The sequence below is a fragment of the Canis lupus genome, chromosome 33 (assembly GCF_048164855.1).
Source record: "Canis lupus baileyi chromosome 33, mCanLup2.hap1, whole genome shotgun sequence".
NCBI classification, from domain to species: Eukaryota; Metazoa; Chordata; class Mammalia; order Carnivora; family Canidae; genus Canis; species Canis lupus.
Genome location: NC_132870.1, coordinates 3,402,866 through 3,426,749, shown reverse-complemented (window position 1 = coordinate 3,426,749; position 23,884 = coordinate 3,402,866). Strand labels below are relative to the sequence as shown.

Here is a 23,884-nt window from a genome sequence, read left to right as displayed (position 1 = left end):
TAATAGCATTGTTTCAAAACTAAATTTCTTGAATTTAGGAAAATTAAGGACAATATTTGAACAATGTGTAAATTGTGAATATATTAGATAATAGCATTGTTTCAAAACTAAATTTCTTGAATTTGATCAATGCACGTGTTTATATAAAAGAATTTCTTCATTCTTTAGAACAAAATGAGGATTTTAGGAATAAAGGAGAATGATTTCTATAATGTATTTTCAAATTGTTCAGCAAAGGCAATAGCAATAGTAATATAATATGTATATCTGTGTGATTGGAGAGAGAGTAATAAAAAAGGGCAAAATGATAATAATTTGGCAAGTCCAGGGAAAAGTTATACAGTATGAGAACAACATAAGAGAGAGCGCTGATATAGTGAAGCTAGAAAAGACATCATGTCTTATCATAGTCTCTCAAAATTATGAGAAAACTCATAAAAAATTAGCAATAGTAAAGAGTCATGTTCAAATTTTATGAAATCATTTTATGAAAAAAAGAATAATCATTTAAGTAACATCCCTAGAAAAATGAAAGCATGCCAGAAAAGATGTGTCAACAAAATAGGTGAAAACTGTAATTAAAGAGAGCAAAAAAAAAAAAAAAATTAGAAGAAATGACAAAAGTATGAATGAAAAACATAAATAAGAATTAGAAAAAATACAAATGTAGTGATTGAAAGAAATGGAACATTGGGCACCTTTAAAAAGAGAGGTAATAGGGCTTGGGAAAAATTTAGAAATAAAGGGAAAACAGAATTTTTAGATTTTAGGGAAGCCTGGGTGGCTTAGCAGTTGAGCATCTGCCTTTGGCTCACGTCATGATCCTGGGGTCCTGATATCGAGTCCCACATCAGGTTCCCCACGGGGAGCCTGCTTCTCTCTGTGCCTATGTTTCTTTCTTTCTGTGTCTCTCATGAATAAATCAATAAAATCTTTAAAAAAAAAAAGAATTTTAGAATGTTAGAAGACTAATGAAGGGGTGAATGAACACATTTGACAATGACAATAGAAAATGAAAAGGAGGGGGGATCCCTGGGTGGCGCAGCGGTTTAGTGCCTGCCTTTGGCCCAGGGCGCGATCCTGGAGACCCGGGATCGAATCCCATATCAGGCTCCTGGTGCATGGAACCTGCTTCTCCCTCTGCCTGTGTCTCTGCCTCATTCTCTCTCTCTCTCTCTCTCTCTCTCTGTGTGACTATCACAAATAAATAAAAATTTAAAAAAAAATTTAAAAAAAAAGAAAATGAAAAGGAGGAAAATGTTAAAAATGTTAAAAAATTTAAAAAGAGGTACAAAAGGGTCAAGAAAAAAAACTAGATACAAAGATAGGAAAAGAACATTCAACACGTATTGTATTACTCTGTTTCAGCTGCTGTGACAAAATACTATAGCTGAATAGTTTAAATAGGAATGTATTTCTCTTACCCCAAAGACTGTAGTGAGAGATGGAGAGGGACACCATATCATACTTAAAGGATCTATCCAACAATTGGACTTAACAATCCTCAATATATATGCCCCGAATGTGGGAGCTGCCAAATATTTAAACCAATTAATAACTAAAGTGAAGAAATGCTTAGATAATAATACACTTATACTTGGTGACTTCAGTCTAGCTCTTTCTACCCTCGATAGGTCTTCTAAGCACAACATCTCCAAAGAAACGAGAGCCTTAAATGATACACTGGGCCAGATGGATTTCACAGATATCTACAGAACTTTACATCCAAACTCAACTGAATACACATTCTTCTCAACTGCACATGGAACTTTCCCCAGAATAGACCACATACTGGGTAACAAATCGGGTCTGAACCGATACCAAAAGATTGGGATTGTCCCCTGCATATTCTCAGACCATAATGCTCATAATTACTCAGCCATTAGAAATGACAAATACCCACCATTTGCTTCAACGTGGATGGAACTGGAAGGTATTATGCTGAGTGAAGTAAGTCAGTCGGAGAAGGACAAACATTATATGTTCTCATTCATTTGGGGAATATAAAAAATAGTGAAAGGGAATAAAGGGGAAATGAGAGAAAATGAGTGGGAAATATCAGAAAGGGAGACAGAACATAAAGACTCCTAACTGGGAAATGAACTAGGGGTGGTGGAAGGGGAGGAGGGCGGGGGGTGGGGAGAATAGGTGATGGGCACTGAGGGGGCACTTGACGGGATGAGCACTGGGTGTTATTCTGTATGTTGGTAAATTGAACACCAATAAAAAATAAATTTATTTTAAAAAAATTAAAAAATTAAAAAAAAGGAATTCCTTAGAATTCACATAGTTCTGGAGTCTAGAAGTTCAAGTACAAAATGCTGGCCAATTCCATTTCCAGGTGAGCCCTCTTCCTAACCTGCAGACAGCCACCTTCTCAATCTATCCTCATGTGGTAGAAGGAAAGCAAACAAGCTCTTTGGTTCTTTCCTAAAAATAGGACAATGATCGCATCATGAGGACCCCATTCTCATGACCTTATGTAAAACTAATTATTTCCAAAGGCCCCATCCAAATATTATCACATTGGCGGTTAGGGATTCAACACATGAATATTGGGCAAAGCATATACTAGAAACTATATAGTTCAAGAAAACTTTCTTGAAGTCAAAATGACCTGAAACTATGTATGCAAAGGGTGTAACGCAATGCTGCTGAAAAGTCCGAGAACAATTTGTTTCCCTTATAAATAACTTGTTTTCCCTTACAAATAAGTCATGAATTTCCTAAAGATAGTTAAATATATTCAAACAGCAGTCCTGAAATATGAAAAGAAGACAAATGAATATAACTACGTATCTAATTAGTGACACAACTCCTATAATAAAGTGTGACTCTATATTTTTGATGTGTAATTGCTTATATCTTTCCTCTTACTTTTCTGCCCCATATCTGGAAAAACTAATTAGAAAACCCACATGCTCCCTCCTTTGGCACCAGTGGGAGGTTCAAATCATGAACCCCTATTCATGCACAGGAGCTCTCAGCACTGCCCACTTGCTAACCACCATAAATATTCCATACCAGTCTACTATTCCCACTCTTTCAAGCCATTTTTGGACCATTTGGGGAAGCCTCTCAATTTCTCTCCTCAGGAAGCCTCATACTATGAGTAATAAACCTCTTTGCACTCTCCTCATATGTGTATAGTCTCATCAGTGTCTGATAACAACTCATTTTTGAACCATCCCATTATTAAGGTATGGCCACAACAAGCCAACAGAGAGTACTATTCCAAGTGAGATTAAAACAGCTTACTTTGCTATGTTTCACTATATGATATATCCAAAAGAGGAAAAACAGCAAAATCAAGCAATGTAATCTAATACATTAATAGAATAAATGAGAAAAATCACATAATCATTAAAAAGACAACGATTTAATAATAATCATGATTTTGTTAAATACTAGCAAAAAGAATAGAAATTTCCTTAATTTGACAATTATATTAGGGTAGCAACAGGAAACAGCACACTCAATAAGGTTAATAAAGGAATTACTTATAAAGGTATGTTTATAAGGAAACACACAAAGAATAGTGAGTCCCCTCATAGCTAGCAACAATAAGAAAAGCTGTTATAGCCCAAGAGAAAACAACTAATTGACTCTGCAAGAGCATTTAGCTCCAAGAGAGGTCTGCTGAAAGGAACTCAGAATGTGATAGATGAGTGCAGTCACTTCCTCAAGTCCAACAGGGAAGTGACTGGAAGGATGAGGGCCACGCCTTTTTCTCTTTTCACCTTCCTGATTTTCTACCACTGCCTCTTGGTGGCCAAACGCAACCAGAAATCAGCAGACAAGGGGTCCAGATGTGGTGTAAAAATCATAGTGGGGTAAGATAAATGGTAGATCTGAAGGAGCAAGGAGGAACTGGGGAAATTAGCTACAATATATCTACAGCTAATATATTTAAAAATAATAAAAATATTGGAAATTGGAGTGCCTGAGTGGCTCAGTCAGTTGAACATCCTACTCTTGGTTTCAGCTCAGGTCATGATCCCAAATTTTTGAGATAAAATTGTCATTACTTACAGCAGGTACACTTGTATACGTAGAATTTACAAAGAATCTACAAGTAAATTATCAAAATAAGTTATTGAATTTAGCAAGGTTACTTATTCAAAAGCAATATTCAACAACCAACTCTATATTATATGCCAGTAACAAGCTAAAGATTACTTTTTTGACAATCTAAAAAAAGATATTTAAAATAGCACCAACATTATTAAAATCTAGAGAAGATATTTTAAAAGATAACACGTTCATAAAGAGAGTCTGCTCTACAAGACATCAAGATTTTTTATAAAACTAAAGTAACTCTGGAAGTAGAGTATATGTGTAAGTACTGACAAAGAGATTATCACAATAGGTTAGAGAGCCCTGAAAGAATCCATGTACAAATGTACACTTGATTTATGACAAATGTAGAATGCACTAAATGAAAACATCAGTAAGTGGAGCTGAGACAATTATATACCCACGTGGAAAAAATAAGCCTTACCTTAACATTATATCATTATATCATACACTAAAGAAGAGCAAATAGAATATAGATATAGATATGAATGATAAAGTTCCCAGAAGATACTATGAGAAGATCTCTTAATGTTAGATGAGGAAAGATATTAAATAGTATGCAAAAACAAATACTTTTTGATAAACAAGATAATGTTAAAATAGGAACTTCTGTTCACCCAAAAAACACCATGAAGAGAATCAAAAAAGCAAACCATGGATGTAAGAATGTATTTTCAACACTTATAACTAACAGAAGGCTAACAATGCAATGTAAACAGAACTTCTATACATTAAAAAAAAGTCATATATCCCAAAAGAAAAACGGACAGGAAACACAGTACGAGCATTTCATAAAAAGAGATATCTAAATGGTCAGTAAATGTCTGAAAAACTGTTCAGTTTCACTCACGAACAGCAAAATATAAATTAAAACCATAAACAGATACCAGAGAGGCTAAAATTTAAAAGGCTGAAAATACTAAGTGTTAGCAGAGAAAAGTGAATATTGGAATGCTATTATATGGCTCATGGAAATGAAAATTAATACAACCACACAGGAAAACCATTCAGCTGTAGCTGCTAATGTTAACCCAGAAATCTTATACCTAGGGGTATATGCAACAGAAATTAATGAATTTGTACATCAAAAGGCATGTCAAAGAATATTCAAAGCATTATTCACAATAGCCATATACAGAAAACAAATCAAATGTCTATCAACTGTAGGATTAATCAACATGCTAATAAATGGTACCAAAACTTTAGCTATACACAGGCAATTCACAGAAGAAGTAACTAGACTGACCAAGAAACACATGAAAAGATGTTCTGCCTTAAAATTAAAACCACAGTGAGATACCATTTTGCACCCAATCAGTTAGACAAAAACGTTCAATGTCAGGAAATACGTTGGCATAGATACAGAACAACAGGAAATTTTACTCACTGAGGGTGGAAGTATTTATAGGACAATCAAGTCAGAAGGTACTTGGACTACTTCAAGTGAGGCTGCTATGAACAGACATTATAAACCAAAAATTTACTTCTAGACAACCATCCTAAACAAAGAACACAACTTTTTTATACCTGTTTACAAGGAGCTATGTACTAGAATGCACATGGTACTACTGTCTTTAATAGTGAAAACTGGGATCCCTGGGTGGCGCAGCGGTTTGGCGCCTGCCTTTGGCCCAGGGCGCGATCCTGGAGACCCGGGATCGAATCCCACATCGGGCTCCCGGTGCATGGAGCCTGCTTCTCCCTCTGCCTGTGTCTCTGCCTCTCTCTCTCTCTCTGTGACTCTCATAAATAAATAAAAATTTAAAAAAAAAAATAGTGAAAACTGAAAATGTAAACGTTCATCAATAGGAGAATAGAAAATTCTTATAATGGAATATCATGCAATGAAAATGAATGGATTAGAGCGTTTCATATTTACAGGGATAAATCTCACATAATGACAAATGAAACTTTACAGAATACAAACAATAATGGTATTATTTATATTAGGTTTGAATCTCTGCAAATAATACCGTATGGATAAATACATCTGTCGTAAAAGTATGATGAACTGCATTAGGATATTAAACTCAAACTCAGGACAGTAGCTACCTTTGGGATTAAAAGGAGAATACAATGGACGTGGGTTGGGTGTTTGTACTATTTTATTTCTTAAAATGGGTGATGAGTACAAATACACTCTTTGAACCATTGATATCAATTGCACATTTTACCATTCATTTTCTCTAAGAGGGGGAGGCCAGACTTTGATTTGAAATCCAAAAATCAACTTGATGAGTATAGGGAATCACTTTATATACCATAATGTAGGAAGATTCGGGGACAGCAATTACCAGGGTACCTGAGACAGAGAAAAAGCTAGAATTGGAATAAACTAGACCTCAGATGATGAGGGTTTTCCCTACAATTTGAGAAGGGAAGAAGAAAAAGATCAACAGACACTTTATGGTCTTTGACCCTTTACTTGGTGCCCCCAGATTCCCCCTTCACAAATCTAAGGAAAACTGGCCAAGGGGACATTGGCCCAAATCCAACAGAGTTTTCTCTCGTATCACTCAGGAAAGTCACCTTGAGGGAACCCTGACAAATACATAACTTCTCTGCTCCCTCCAACCTAGCAAACCTCAAGTTTTAGAGCACATTGTTTTATTTTGGGTGACAAATATACTGAGTTTTACTTCTGCAATGCATGACTTTTCTACTCTGCCAAACACATATATTTATTTATTTTTGATCTAACCAGTTGGCAAGAACTTCTGCTCTCAGCATGGCTGACTAAAATTAAGAGTTCACGCAGAGTGTGTCTCTCCCACCCAGACTAGCCTCTAGCATTCCTGCTGTTCCTTTTGAATTCTGGTTTTTCAAGAAATTTGTCTGAGTCCTTGCTTTATCCATGTCTAGAAAGCATAGATACATGAATGGTTATAATTACATTTGCCAACAAGTCTCTGCTGACAGTGAAAAAGTAGGTTCAAATTTTGTGAGATTTGTAGAGGTTGCTTTTGAGATTAAAAACAAACAAACAAACAAACTCTTGGGACGCCTGGGTGGCTCAGTGGTTAAGCATCTGCCTCAGCTCAGGGCATGATCCCGGAGTCCTGGGATCGAGTCCCACATCAGGCTCCCTGCAGGAAGCCTGCTTCTCCTCTGCCTATGTCTCTGCCTCTCTCTCTGTGTGTCTCTTGTGAATAAATAAGTAAAGTCTTTTTAAAAATACTCTCTTAGTTATCATGAGAAGTAGAAAGTTGGTTATGTATGCTTGATTTTAAAATTTAAATAAGTAATGGTAGAGCTGGAAGTTCACCTCTGTATTTCCTATTACACCACACTGTTGTTATTTAATAGCCTACCTGGATGTTGGCAAAGCATCTAACCAAACATTAGGGTATGCTGACCTAACACGCATGTCAACATAGGATGATTTTTACCATAGATGAGAAAATCAGAATCCAAAGTACTTTTTACTGCCTGAAATGATAGCTTTCTCCCAACACAATGAAGTTTTATTAGGGATAAATGCAAACCCATTTACCTATCAAACATGCATCTCTTACCTACTATGGATCATGCCCCCATGCTGGTGTTGAGGGATATCCTGATCTTTACAGTGGACACTTTCTTCCCTCTGTGGAGGCACATCCATTTAGTGCCTGGTCTCCCTGTGTTGCTATCTCACTTCTCCAGTGAAGCAAAGTCTTAACAGTCTGAGGAGTTTAGAAGGAGAAACTAAACATGACTGGCTTAGTCTCTTTAGCACTTCTTCCTTCTGAACACAAGACTGGCTAAAAAAGAGCAAACATCCTCGTCTTCTCAATACCCTTGGTCAATAGGGGCAAGCACCTACATGGGGAGGTCCAAGCTAATTAGTGCTATCTCTGACAGAGTGTGTGACATAGTTTTGGGATTCTGTATCAAGAAGTTCCTTATTGCTGGGGCACCTGAGCATCTCAGTCAGTTAAGCATCTGCCTTCGGCTTGGGTCATGATCTGGAGCCCTGGGATTGAGCTCCACCTCAGGCTCCCTGCTGAGTGGGGAGCCTGCTTCTACCTCTCCCTTTGCCCTCCCCCCTGCTTGAGCTCTCTTGCTTGCTCTCTTTCTCTCAAATAAATAAATAAAATCTTTTTTTTAAAAAAAAAGTTCCTGGGATCCCTGGGTGGCACAGCGGTTTGGTGCCTGCCTTTGGCCCAGGGCGCGATCCTGGAGACCTGGGATCGAATCCCACGTCGGGCTCCCGGTGCATGGAGCCTGCTTCTCCCTCTGCCTGTGTCTCTGCCTCTCTCACTCTGTGTGACTATCATAAATAAATAAATTAATAAAAAAAAAGTTCCTTACTGCTACATATGTAAGCCATTCCTCTAACCCAACTTTTATCAGTAATAAAGCTGATATGGAGATATATTATATGTATGTGTATACACACACATGTATGTTCACACTTCACAATGTATGTTTAATAGCTACATACATACTTACAATTGTATCGTTGTAATATATATATTTTTTACATCCACTGTGCTATTGGCTCTGAATTAGACTTCAGGTGAGGAAAGGTGGTATTATTTACTGGACTCCTTCAGGTCCCAAAGTCAGATCATGAGATTGCAGGTAAAGAAGGGAACTCGTGTATCAGGCATGAGAGCGGACTCTTTACCAAAGTCTTCTTGGTAAGTGCTCACAACTCTAAAAGGTAAAAGCATTCTCATATGCATATTTTGCTGCTATGGAAAATGAAGCTTAGAAATGTGTCCAAAGCCACTTGGCTAATAAGAATCTAACACAGGTGAGCCTACCACAGAACTCTTTTCCCCTCCCATGTGAGGCTACCTCATGCCTCATAAAGATAAACAGTGCAGAGTCCAGGTCCTTGAAGAACTCCAGCTTAGCTGGAAAGGCCTGTCCACTCGTAGGTCCCTAAAACACCTACTTTATACCACAAACCTAACATTTCAATCTTCCTCTAAAGGCCTGGTGTTTCTGGAATGTTCCTGGGAACCATTCTGACTTCATATGCCTTCGTAGTAATCAATCTAAATATCTACTACTAGCTTCATACAAGAGATGTATAAAGGAATAATTTTTACTGTACTGGGAGAGGAAGCTTGCTATTTAAAGGAGGGATGCCTGGCTGGCTCAGTGGTTGAGTGTCTGCTTTTGGCTCAGGGTGTGATCCCGGAGTTCCGGGATCAGGTCCCACATTAGGCTCCCTACAGGAGCCTGCTTCTCCCTCTGCCTGTGTCTCTGCCTCTCTCTTGATCTCTCATGAATAAATAAGTAAAATCTAAAAATAAATAAATAGATAAATAAAGGAAAAATTTTCTAAAGTAAAAAATTCATCCTTGATTCAAATAATTATCCCTTATGTTTTTATGAATTTAAATATGTAAATGAAAGATTTCTTTTTATTAGAGCATATGAATTTTGTAACTATTTTTATCATAGAGTTACTTTTTAATATTTACATAAAGAGGTCACACATTTTTCATCTTTAAAATTAGAAAGCCGGACTTGAACTAGACATTTTAAAAGGTCACATACAGCATGAAAATTAAAGTTTCTTTAAAATTGGGATCCCTGGGTGGCGCAGCGGTTTGGTGCCTGCCTTTGGCCCAGGGCATGGTCCTGGAGACCCGGGATCGAGTCCCACGTCGGGCTCCCGGTGCATGGAGCCTGCTTCTCCCTCTGCCTGTGTCTCTGCCTCTCTCTCTCTCTCTCTGTGTCTCTCATGAATAAATAAATAAAAATCTTAAAAAAAAAATAAAGTTTCTTTAAAATTACAGTTTGTTTTCTATATATGTCTTTAAAAGATGCCCAGTAGATGCTGGAATCACTTATGGGGGCTCAGGGCATCTTCCAGGTAAAAGGAAATATTTAGTCTCAAATTGGACAATGTCACCACTTCTACATATGCTTGTATTTTATCGTCTTTTTTCTTAACCAATGCTCTAACTAGAGTAGAGTTTATTATAGAGAGAGACTATATATATACATACATACACACACATTATAGGGATAGGTATACGTATATTTATGTAGAAAATAAACTTACTGGACCTTCATATGGTCTAGGTACTGAACTTCATAAGGTACTGAAACATACAGAATAAATGAGAAGTCAGGTGAGAGGTATGTGGAAAGCAATTCATGTGATCTATATCCAAAAAGCTACAAATTTTTGAAGAGGCTTGTGCCTAAAATTGGAATGCATGTCACCATATTTTACATGTTTTTAAATAGTTTCCCCCTGTGACCTTGTGAAATACCAGGAATTTGAAGGAACTTTTTCATTGAACTATATACAACCAGAAAAGTGGCCAGACTGTGAACACAAGTGTGTAAATCATGCCCCACTCAAGAAAGGGACCAGCAGCAGCATCCTAGAAGCCCTGCATCCATGGATGCACACCCTCATGTCCTCCCCATCACTTCCCCCCACCGAGGCAACCACTATTCTGACTCCTCACAGCACAGCTGCTTTTCAGCACAAGTTTTCAATGTGTATCTTAAACATGAGCAAATGAGTGTTTAGAAACTGCAGCGACCCTTTCCCAGTCACACAATTCTCTAGCTGCCAGACCCAGTTTTAACCTCAGCCCCATGCCCTGTCTTCCTTCTATCCCACATTGCTACATTTTCTTTCCACTTCCTGCAAAACAGAGGTGATTGTGTACCCTACTTATTGTTCATGTCCTTTTAATATTGAAAGAGAGCTGCAATGATTAATCTAAATAGGGATGTCAAAATATGATTTTTTTTAAATATCCAGGCAGCAAAACTACTCCTGGTTGCTTCCTTTCCACACTTTGTTATGAATGGATTCATACTGAACAAATAAAACCTCTTACCCGTTGTTAGTCCATATGCCACATAGCTAAATAATTACATTCATGTTATATTTGGACTGCCACATTTTTTTTCCCCAAATCCTGGTGAGATAACTCAAATATTATCTAAAGGAGGAAAACTTCCAAGCAAGTAGCTACAAGAAAAACATAAAAACAGTTGAATTCTGACAACCACAAGGTAATAATAAAGTTCGTAGCCGTATAAAAAATAATGCATTTCTTTAAAAAGTTAATACAATTATGTTTTTAACTCCCTTCATTTTTCTCTGATTAGCTGACACTTAAACAACTTCATCTTACTCTCCAATTTTCCTTTGACTTGAGGAAAAAGAACATGTCATAACACTGATGACTTCTCAAAGTTATCACCTTACTAGTTCCAAACACTGCAGATTAAGCTTGACCCAAAGATCACTGTGAAGAACCAAAATATTTTGCGGAATGTAGAGCAATTCTGTTAGTAACCTCAGTATGTTGGTTGACAGATCAGAATCCATATAAACCGTTGTTTTTTAAAAAGAGAAATGATGGCTATTCTGCTAACACATTTCATATAACTGCAGATAATGGGCCTAAAATAGCTGAAGACTGTTAAGATCATGCAGGAGAAAAATCTTATCCCTAAAAATGTGGGTACGCAAAAGGCTTCCCTTTCTTGTTAATGTCAGCATTAGAAAGTCACTGGAAAATAGAAAAAGTAAAAACAACTTCTGAATGAGGTAACATAGAAACACCATTCTTACTATTGCACTGAATTATTCAAAAATATAATGAAATTCCAGGAGACATCAGATGCTGCAGGTACCTGAAGATAATTTTGTTTTTATAACCAATTTCAAGCAGATAAATACTAGAATCCTTTCCAATTTCTCCCCGATGAAACTGAAGTGTCACCAAGATTTACAGCCCCTCAAGCTCCCTTTCCAGAGGAACATTCATTTACATAAACAGATAATCCTAGATAAAAATTTCCATTAGACAAAGGTGAAATGGATCAATTTTCTCTGCCAAGACAAATCTTAAATCTTGAACAGATAGGGTCATTATTACACCAGCCCCATTTCAGAAATAATGTATTTTTTAAAAATCAGCCGATAGCAGCCATTTCCAGCTTTCCAATTATCTTTAAGAAAAGCTTATTCTGTGGACAATAAAGCACATTACTGCACAATATGATACAGTCCATAAAGATCACAATGTTTTATGAAAGGTTAAAGAAAGCTCAGCACATTTAGGAGAATGTCATAACCCACAAAGTCTTTCAAGACTCAGCTGAAGCCGTGGCATGCTGTGCAAATATTGTCCTAAGCAATGCAGTACTCCCTTTTCAGTATCAAAACAGTGAAGGAGAAAGCATATGCCAGGATGATTCTATTGTGAATCCTGGCATTCCTACAGATAAGATGGGAGAGGAAATCAAATCACAAGAAATACCTCTCCTGCTTTTTGAAGCAACAAGATTCACTCGTGGTGGAATTATATGCTGACAAGAAGGCAACTCTACTTCCTTGGTTACCCACCGGCCTGCTTTGTTTTCCCTTTAAGTAACTTTTTCATGCTGTTTCATTAATATTAATAAAACTATAGAGAATTAAGAAAAGGAGATCTTATTTTTTCTCATTCTTTATAAAGTCCCCTAGTAGTTTCAAAGACTAAGGAGGAAGGGATGGATGCAGGGATACACAGTGTTACAATTTAAGAAAGCAAAAAATTCTTGGATGCCCAATATAAGATGGGTTCAGTGTAACAGTATGGAGATTTTCAGATTAATCCATATTTCCTTCTATCCTAAACAAGCCAGTGAATGAAACAGCTTCAGAGAATAATGTTCCCTTATCAAATTAAGAGAGGAAGAATTCACTCTAGAGAGAATTGATCCCCTACTATGGGCAAGGCTACAAAGGAGAAAGGGGATAAAAAGAAACTCTGTCTCTCAAGAAATTTATGCATACGGGGGCGGGGGTGGATTGGACCACTTAAAGGAATTTTATAATCAGATTAAAATTAGAATGTAGAATAGGATGGAAGATGATCACGCACTTTACAAGGACGCTAAAAACAACATGACCCTGCGAACAATCAAAATTATAGTTTAAAATAAATAAAAGCTTTGAAGAAGCTCAACATTGTCACTGATACATAGTCCACATTCTCCAGTAATAAGGAAAACCCCTGCATCTTTTACACGCTATGAACGAGAAAAAAAATTACCGTGTAATCGACTTAAGTCTATTATTTTAAAAACTTAGTTTTTGAACAAAATTCAGTTCCCTCATATCAAATACAATCTTTCAGATTATACAACTAAAACTAGATTACGTTTAGGAAATAAATTACCCAGGCAGCCCGGGTGGCTCAGTAGTTTAGCGCCGCCTTCAGCCCAGGGCGTGATCCTGGAGACCTGGAATCGAGTCCCACGTCCAGCTCCTTGCATGGAGCCTGCTTCTCCCTCTGCCTGTGTCTCTGCCTCTCTCCCTCTCTGTGTCTCTCATGAATAAATAAATAAAATCTTTTTAAAAAAAGGAAATAAATTACCCTTCACATTATCATAATCCAATCAGATATTTATGCTATATTTGAATATTTTATTGAAAGGAAACAGTGAAGGCAGAGCCAAATATGCTCAGTTTATCCTTCTAATAGGATAAATCACTTAGGAGACATACCTTAATCCATGTGGGCTATTGTAGCAAAATACCACAGATCAGACAGCTTATAAACATCAGAAGTTTATTTCTCACAGTTCTGGAGGCTAGAAGTCTGAGTTCAGGGTGCCAGCATGCTTGGGTGAGAGCCCTTTTCTGGGGCACAGACTTCTTACTATGTCCTCATATGGGAAAGGGCAAGGGAGCTCTATTGGATCTCTTTCACAAGGACATTTATCTTGTCCATGAGGTCTCTGGCCTCATGACCTCATTTACCTCTCAAAGATTCCACCTCCTAATACCATCACATTGGACATTAGGATTTGAATTTGGCAGGGACCAAACATTGAGACCATGGCAAGATGTAGGAAGAAAATGAACGGAGAGAAGAGGAAAAATTACTCTGTTCTGTTTCCAAGAGGATAAAAACTTCTATGTGATAGCCAAAATGGCAAGGGAAATAGAATGAAGCCCCCTAGTTGTCATCTGGATGATAAAGATTTACAGCTTAAAAAATAGATGAGACTGGATTGCATGTTTCTAAGCCTGAGCCCGTTAGATTGAGTAGAAGAAAATCTCCGCTCTTGACTAAGCATTTTTATGTAGAACTACAGAGAGGAAACCAAAACACCTCCACTTCCCCTCTAAAAGTTGTCCATCCTGAACTTCTTGCTAGTACTGTTCTTCCTTTCTCTCTTCACCTGTCTAGAAAAGGAAACATCAATAGAAAATCAAGAGAAATTTCCCTTCCACGGTCATATAACCAGTGTATGCCTATGATCAAAATACTTACTAGGAATAGGAAATAAAAGTTTTCAAACATGTAATGATACAGAGAAAATAATTTTATAGTTATAATTGGTACCAGACTTATTATTTTGGGGGAAAAAAACAACACCTTGATAAGTGCTTGGAATAGGAGATGAGACCTCAGAGGGCCAAGCAGTGCTCTGAGTAAGACAAGGAGAGAAATGCATTTGTTTTTGCAATCATAGGGGAAGCTAGTCTAGGAAGGAAGCAGTTGGAGCCACAGAAATGGCAGGAGGCTATAGGGTGTACCAACTGACGTCTTCCAAATTTTTAGTAAAACCCACAAAAAGTTCAGCAAATGTTGATGTGATGTGAGCAGGTCTCATATAGAAACCAATAGAAGAGCAAAATAGTAACTCGAAGCAAAAACATCAAAGGCTCCTTGCAGAGGTGGGAGCAGACTACTATGCCATGAGCCAACAAACTGAACAGAAATCTTTGGGAAGCCTAACTTCTTAAAGGCAGTAGGATTGGAGGTAAGAGGCAATCCCACCCTGCTCTCAAGGTTGGAGAGGTCCCTGGTGTCAGTTTGGGATAAATTTTCTAAGCAATCTTTTGGTTTCCAAAGAATCCTTACAAGTCAATATGGAGAAAATGAATGAGGAACCTGTGGCATCACTTTCACAAGAACACTTTTCTGAGTCTAAGTGCACCTTAAATATCATTTTAACTTTTTATGCTCATGTAAATAGCTCTTATTTCAGTTACTGGAATATTAGTCACAACATCTAATGATGTGGAGATTGTTGCCTTATAAAACTCACAGCTGGGTAGCTACATGGCTCAAGGCAAAAGCCTATTTTAAAATCCATTGCTTTAGGAGGGGAATGTTTATTAAAACATTATATCTATTAAAAAAATATGACGCATCATTGGTCATTCTTTGTGTTGCAGTGCCAACCACAGCCTTTCCAGCAAGGCATTTTAAGTTGATATCTGAAACCCTGGCAAGGTCCACAGCCTCATAATTTACCAGTCCATCAAAAAATAAATAAATCCCAATAACCAGAAAGTAAATCACCAAAGATGCCTGCACAGCAGCCCATAAACTCATGTTTACACAGGTTTCATGGGGGTAGCTGTTACTGTCAGTCAAATATTTCTAAGCTTATAGGGAAGTGAATGTTCAAAAAGGAATGAATGCTTGATCTCTTTGCAACAGAAGCTAAATGAATTAATAATAAAGATGTGGTGGGTGGGGCTAACATTTGTAAAATACAGAAGTGAGATGGGAAAAAAAGGAAAGGCTAACCACTGGGGTGAACCGGCTTATTAATAATCATGTAGAAACACTGGTAACTTTGTGTAACTGAGTTAGAATCTACCTTTAGTAGTCCTCACGATGTTACTTAAGTTAAAGAGGAAAATGGATTTTTCCACAACTTAACAACACCAAACTAAGAATAAGCTGTAGGGATAAAGAACTTCCAAAGAGAGACTCCTGACCCTAATGTGCTATCAGTCCATTCCAGCTGGTCCACTTTCATTTAAAAAGATCACTTAAAAAAATAAAAATAAAAATAAAAAAAATAAAAAGATCACTTAATCTACAGACTTTCTATCACCTAAGATAAATATTCAGTGAAGATAAATATTTGGTCTGGACAGAAATATGTCACGCTGAATTCAAGTCAGTTACTTGTATTTACTTGTATTTATTTTCCTTCCTTATACCCAACTTTGCACAATTCCTTTGCTTTATACTGTTTCAATTACAAGAGACAAAGGCAAAGATGAAAATGTTCAAGAAAGGCACATGGAAATGTTTTTCATCAACGTTGAAATATGAGGTTTAAAATAAGGTTTATCTTTGACTTTCAACTATCTTAATTCTCTCTTCTTTACCCTCATTGGGATATACAAGCAATGAAAAGGGTGATTATTGGAAGTGGAACTAAATAATTAAGTACCTTTGCTAAGCCGATGGCCTAGAACCGATAAACCTTTCTGAATCTAAATTTGGATGAGTGCTCTATTTGATTCGGATCTCACTTTTGTGCTTTCCCTTCTCCATACTCATTCGCTGATCTGTAGGATGGCTCTGGTATACCCCATTCAGCTCCCAGCTTCAGGACTGAGGCATTCATTTCTCTGTTGACTGCATACGCTGGCTGCCTGTGGGCCACAGCTGACACTCTCCTGGGGTATTGTCCGGGAGCTGCCTCACCCCAAATTAAGCAAACTGCCCCAGGACAGCCAGCTCTCCAGTGACTGGTCAATGTGAACATACAAAGGCCCAATCCTCTCATCTCAATTTAGGACATCTCTGTAGGGCCTTTCAAGCTTCAGAGCTTCAAGGCGGATCAGCTGAGGGCTCTGTTGCAACTCTATCACTGTTCAATTCTCCTTCTACCCAATCCTGCTTTCCAAGCAAGTGTTGTCCCTAAAAGATTCTCCTATAAATATCATGCCCACAAATCTTTGGCTCACAGTTGACTACTCAGAACCTGATCCACAAAAGTGGATCTTAACCTTATGGCAAAATTGGACTGACACCTAGAAAGGAAAAGCTTTACTGAAAATCACCCAATGTCTGTCATGGCTACTTTTTTTTCCATGCCACTCCCTATTGCTCTACCAAAGAGACAACTTGTTGCTAACAGTCTCCTACCTCTACCAAGGTAAAGAAATATTACTAAGCTTTATAGAAAAGTGGGATTGAGGAAAGGAGATATGGTCTCAGTACCATCTCATTCAATATTCACTGGTCATTCTGGGGCAATCTTGGTCACATTCCTGGAGCAGGAAGAGGAAAAGGGAGCTGAAATTGAATACCTTGTAAGGATTCCCAATAGGAAACAGATCCATTCTAATCAATTTCCATCTCAGTAAATTTTAACTTCTTTGAATGAAGCTTTCTTTTCTTTTTCTTTTTTTTTTTCTTTCTCAGGAAACAGTGATTAGACATTTCAAAGCTATTTTACCTCAAGGTGTTGAACAGCCTAGGTCACCTCCACTCACCAAGGCCTTTTTCCAACCACCAAGATATAATAGGAAAAACTATTCTCCTATTCTTAAAGCTGTTGATCCATACTTATTTGGAAGAAGAATAAATGTTTTAGATATTTTACTTTGGGAGCCATGGTGTATTAGTTTCCTATTGCTACTCACTAAATTATTATAAATGCAGGGATATAAAACAATAGTAACTTTCACAGGCTAAAATCAAAGTTTAGGGATCCCTGGGTGGCGCAGCAGTTTAGCACCTGCCTTTGGCCCAGGGCATGATCCCGGAGACCCGGGATCGAGTCCCACGTCGGGCTCCCAGTGCATGGAGCCTGCTTCTCCCTCTGCCTGTGTCTCTGCCTCTCTCTCTCTCTCTCTCTCTCACTGTGTACCTATCATGAATAAATAAAATAAAATAAAAATTTTTAAAAATAAAATAAAATAAAAAAATAAAATAAAATCAAAGTTTAGCAAGGTTGTGTTCCTTCTGGAAGCTCTATGAGAGGGTTCATTCTCTTACCATTTCCAGCGTTTAGAGTCTGCCTACATTTCTTGGCTTGTGGACCCATCCTCCATGCTCAATGTTAGCAGCATAACATCTTTGAGCCACCTCCTCAACCCCACCCCCCCACCCCCCACCCCTTTCTCTGCTTCTATCATTACATCACCATTTACTTACTCTGACTTTCCTGGCTCCTTTTAAATACCCTTGTACTTATATTAGACCCATCTGGATAATCTCTCCATCTCAAAATCCTCAGCTTAATCACAGCTACAAAGTCCATTTTGTCATGTAAACTAACATATTCACAGGTTGTAAGCATTAGAAAATGGACATCCTGAGGGAGGGAGGGCTTTATTCAGCCTACCATACATGGGTATTCATTTTTCCAAGGAAATGAAAAAGACCTAAATCCTCCAGAAGAACTAGTTTTAAAGTTCAAGTCACAGTCCTACCTCATAAATACTGGTTTAATCTCTTCTCCCCAGTGCTGCAGCTGCATAATCAAACATCATTGTGCTAATAAAAGCCCATCCATTCAGCTGCCTGGATTTTTCTAAGCCAGCTCGGAGGCAACAAATTCAGTCAAGCTATATTTGCGAAAATCCTTCCCAGGTGTGCAGGGGTGGAGAGCTAGGATCACAACCTTCCTTTAGATGGGCAAAAATTGAAAAAACTTTGTGACTGAAAGTAAAGTCAAATATTTTCATGCATAATTCAAGAATCAAAGAAAATAGAGTTGTAGATTTTGATAACCTGCAGAGTTCCTAGGGGACCTATTTAATGAATTCTTTCCTTCTTAACTGTGAGAAAACTAAGGAGCAGAAAGACCAAGTCAAGCTCACCAGCCTCTGAGTAGCAAACCTCAGATTTGATCTCCTTACCTTCTGCCCTGCTCCCAGAAAGGGAGGAAGGAAGGCAGGCAAGAAGAAAGACAGACAGGAAGACAAGAAAAAAGGAAGGGACTTAAAATGACTTGAGTATCCATCCTGTACTAGACCCCACACAAGTCACTTTGCTGCATATTATTTTATGTCATCTGTACAAATATCTTGACTGATTGGGGTATTGGCTTCATTTTTATAGGTCAGGAAGCCAAAGTTCAAAGATCTCTGGTATAGCCACTCAAGTTCAGACACCCAAGATAGTCAGCTCTTGATTAATGAAGATAAAACGGGAGAGGAAAGAACATCATGTATAATCCGAAACCCTGATTAAAACAAAACTAGTCAGAACCTGGTACCAAATGAATTTATGTAAACATATTTCCTCATAATTACATCTAATATTTAGGAACACATTTACCACTCCACAGATGCCCAAAAGTGTAAAAATAATTTTAGGGCAACTTATTAGGAACACTGAACACATGTGTCACTTGATGAGAAACTGCTAAAAGCTTGCTAATTTCTATTTGCTTCCTAGTTAATCTTTTTTTTTTTTTTTAAGTGTTAGAACAACCAAGTTGGGTACAGAAGTAGCCTCAATGTTTCAGTCTTCTTCCTCTTCCTTCTCTCTTGCTTAACCTCTCCACTCTGTCTTTGTAGTGGTTAAATCCATAGCCTTCCAAATTCCCTTTGTCTTTACTAGAATGACAGCTTCCTCTTTAAGGGCCCATTGGCTAAGGATGGGGCCCGGAACCAACCTGTTTGTCTAGCTGGAGAGGTCTGATGGTTACCAAACAGTTATAAGCAATGAAAGCCTTCAGCTATAAAGATGTTTTCAGTAATTTGAGGTAATTTTTATAGTTGATGCATTTAAGTGCACTTTCTATTAATCTAGAAAACAGAGAACACAACCCCAAATAATTGAGAAATCACCATGACTAAAAAGCTGTAATGTGAACTTAGTTTTCCAGGATTCCCAAGCTAAGCTGTTGACCATTCACTGCCAATAAAGTAGGAAACACCAGAGATACATACTCAACAGTTGGCTTAAAATCATATACAAACCCAGCATCATTCTGAACTATGCTACAGAATAAAACCTGAAAGTTGTACACGAGTGAATTTTCATTAAAAGAATTGCAAGTTGCCATTCACGTTGAAAATATTTAGAGATGTGTTACACTACAAGTCATACAAATAAGCCTCTCCCCCTGTCTGACATGCTCCTCCAGTTCTTCCACCACCCACCCCATGCTATCACACATGCACAAACATGCACACACACCTTCATCTGGCTAACTCTTTTTATCCCTCCTCATTATTTCATCAGGCAAGTCTTCCCAGACCCTCCAGACTAGGTTCAATTTCCCTCAGTCTCTCATTGTCTCTGTAGTGCTTACCACAGTTGTCAACTGACTAATCACTGTTCATAGACTAGAGTAGTGTTTGGGTGCCAGACTCTGGAGCCAGTCTTCCTGGGTTCACAGATCAGCTCTGTCACTTACTAGCTTCAGCATCTTGAGCAAGTTTCTTAACCTTCTGTACTTCAGTTTCTTCATCCATAAACTGGAGATCTGTAAAAGGTGGAGAGTACCCACCCCCTAGGATTATTAAATGGAATAGGTAAGATAATTCACGTAAAAAAGCATTTAGGAAAGCATCTGGCACATAGTAAGTTCTATACAAGTGTTATTTGCTATTATTATCCATGAGCTATTGATCTTCTCTTACTACACTGTAAGGTGCATGAAGGCTAGAGCTATTTCTATATTATTCCCCACTGTACTTTCAGTACCCAGTATCTCTGTTCAGTAAATAGTTTGGGAAGGAATTAAAATGTGAAATCCCAGAGTTTTCTCTGCTGTCACTAAATCTGTCTACCTCATTCATGGACTCAGCCACATTCACTGTGCCACCATTGTTAGAGCTACTACCACTGCTGTACGAGCACTTTTATTGATATTTTTAATATCTTTAGTTCAAATGGCTATGGCACTAGATTCAGAAAATGAACGGTAGTTACAAAATAGAATCATTCTAATAGCAGCACTTTAGCAGTTGTTGCGTGAATTCAGCTTTCATTTCAAAGGTAAGGACCAGGCATTGGTGGTTCAGATGTAGAATACTCCCTTGTCATTTCAAAGGTAACAAGCCCTGGCTAAGCCCAGGGAACAATCAAGAAGGCAGAAGCTAAAATAGCCACATTCAGAAACAGACAGTAAAATAGTGGGTGCTGGCGAGGTGGAGAAAGTGGGGAGAGAGTTTGTTTTGCTAAATGAGTAAATTCTGAGAAATCTAATGGATAGCAGGGTGACTATAGCTAACAATAGTATATTATACACTTGAAATTTGCTTTAAAAGTAGATCTTAAGTGTTTTTACCACAAAAAAATAACTATATGAGGTGATGGATATCTTAGTTAGCTTAATTAGAATAACCATTTCACAATGTATATGTATTTCAAAATATCACATTGTACACCTTAAATATATATAATTTTCATTTGTCAAAAAAATAAGATCTCTAAAATTTTTTTTAAAAAGGAATGGAGAAAAAGGCAGGAGGTTAAGTTTGGTAAGGACCAAAGACTGTAGAAATCCAGTAAGTACAAGTTCACAGCCACTAGCCACCAATGAGATAAAAAGGAAAATTAAAACCATAATAACAGACACAACAATAGAAGTACTAAGATGCTTTCCAGGGGGGCACCATAGCGGAGAGGTCATGAGCACAAGACCTAGATCCTAATTATCTGGGTCCCAAAACCAGCTCTATCACTTACTAGCTGTAATATGCTAAGCAAGTTTCTTCACTTTTATGTGTTTCAGCTTCCTCATCCAAAAAAAAAAAAAAAAAAAATGAGGATAAAAATAGCACTAGTCTCCTAGTGTTACTTTTAGAATTAGTTTAATTACTTATTATGAAAAAGTTGGAATAGTGAGTGGCACAGAAAATGCATTCAATAAATATTGGTTATTTTTGTTGACTCAAAGAGTGTTACAATTTTGTTAAATTGACATTTGTTAAATAGAACACAGGGTGCCAGATTGTGAGCCATGATTAAACAGAAGACCACAACAGAAACTCAGAGAAGTTTATTACTCACAGGTCCCAGAGGAAGTACACAACATACCTCAAGGGACCACACTGAGAGGTCAGGGTAGGGTGCAGGCAGAGAGAGAACAACAGAACCTGGGGCACATGCCTTTACTAGGGTCCCTAGGGTCCGTGATGTAGTACTTTGGCATTCTGGACTAAGGCAGGATTGGTCAGTTCTAAACAAAAAGAGTAGAGTTTTGGTAAGTTCCATGGGAGTATTTTCCAAGTGGGCACAAGTGAAGACATTGGAGGTGGGGGAAACTTTTGATCACAAGGACTTCTGAGGAAGTCATGTAAGGAACTTACATTTGCTTGTGACTCTGCAGTCTGTTCTCTAGGGCATGCGCTTACATGAGGGGGCTAGTGTCAGCTTAAGGCCCCCACAGGCTGCTTGACCAAACAAAGTAGACGCCAAGGCAGCAATGCAGTAGAGTAGCTTAGCTAAACTCTGGACAAAGAGTTCCCACAAATATTATCTCAAAGGCCTAGTAAAGAGAGTTCTCCATACATCTGTTGTATACACACCCACGCACACACGATCTTCTCTGCTGCCTGCCCACCTCATATTATCACAGTATTTAAGCCAGTAGGAACACACTCTCTCAGCTTTTTCCTGGAGTTCTGTACACACCCAGGGGTTCTGCCTGTATATCTCTCAATGTGACTATTAACCCTGTTAGGGTAGGCATTTTTATCAAGCCAGGATATCTTTGCAATGCAGAATGTGGACCTATATACCCTCAGGTTTCTTTCTCAATTAAGGCTTTCCTATGAAAATCACACTTTCTATTCAGATTTTCTAATAAGCACACAAACATCAATCTCTTACCCATCTTCTAACCCAATATTTTTCAAACTCGAATAAATCTGCAGATCTATAGAGTTCTATGGACTCCTCCTGGTTAAGAAATATATTCTATTCATTAAACTTAAAAAACTCAATTTAAAAAATTAGAGCTTAAAAATTTATAAAATCAGATCCAATTTCCTTTTTCTAATTGCTTTGCTTTTATTGTTATAATAACAATCCACTTAGTGCTTATTGCATGCTAAATACTTTGCTAGGCACTGAGGATGCAATGACAATTAAATTCAGATCTGGTCTTTGCCCACATGGAGTTAAAAATCTACCTTGTAGGGGATCCCTGGGTGGCGCAGCGGTTTGGCGCCTGCCTTTGGCCCAGGGCGCGATCCTGGAGACCCGGGATCGAATCCCACGTCGAGCTCCCGGTGCATGGAGCCTGCTTCTCCCTCTGCCTGTATCTCTGCCTCTCTCTCTCTCTCTCTGTGTGACTATCATAAATAAATAAAAATTTTTAAAAAAAATTTGTAAAAAAAAAATCTACCTTGTAAAGTGGACAAAGCAGGTCCAGAGAACTAATTTACTCAAAGCTACACAGACAGTAAGAAGTAGTACTCTACTTTAAAAACTCATCTGACTTTAGCACAATGCTTCCTTTTAAGAACTTTTTTATTTTTTTAATTTTTTTTAAATTTATTTATTTATTCATTAGAGACACAGAGAGAGAGAGAGAGAGGCAAAGACACAAGCAGAGGGAGAAGCAGGCTCCATGCAAGGAGCCCGACGTGGGACTCGATACCAGGACTCCAGGATCAGGCCCTGGGCCGAAGGCAGGCACTAAACCGCTGAGCCATCCAGGGATCCCGAACTTTTTTAATTATACAAGAAGGTTAAAATTTAGAAATTATAGAGATGATTGCTCAGACATAAGACTAAGGGAAAGGCAGATAATATACAAAACCATAGCTTTTTCTTTAACCTATCAATAAAGTGGGGGGACACAAATAGAGGTAAATTAACTAAAATCTATATTCATGATCCCATTGTAGGAGAAAGACCAATGAATGCTTTCATCCCTGATAAAGTATCAGGAAATAGAATGCATCAGAGAAGGGGAATAGGCAGAAACTATATGAATCTTAAAGAACTATTATTAGCACCTGTCTATAGACTGGTTTGACATCTTAGAAATTCAAGGAAGCCCATCCACAGAATGAGGCTGTATCCACCTGTCAGACTTTTTTTTTTCCCAGTATAAAGGATTTATTTCAACTCAACAAGTAACACAAACCTTCCTTTAAATTCCATTTTAC

General features: G+C 37.9%; 1 long non-coding RNA gene across 1 annotated transcript in view; it reads right to left on the bottom strand.

Annotated features, from left to right (window-relative positions):
• Nucleotides 1-18,910: 18,910 nt before the first annotated feature.
• LOC140623563 (uncharacterized) overlaps nucleotides 18,911-23,884 on the bottom strand; it is a 57,893-nt gene continuing 52,919 nt past the window's right edge. The window contains exon 3 of the long non-coding RNA XR_012023141.1: nucleotides 18,911-20,244. This is a non-coding gene — a long non-coding RNA (uncharacterized lncRNA). The remainder of the gene's footprint in view (nucleotides 20,245-23,884) is intronic.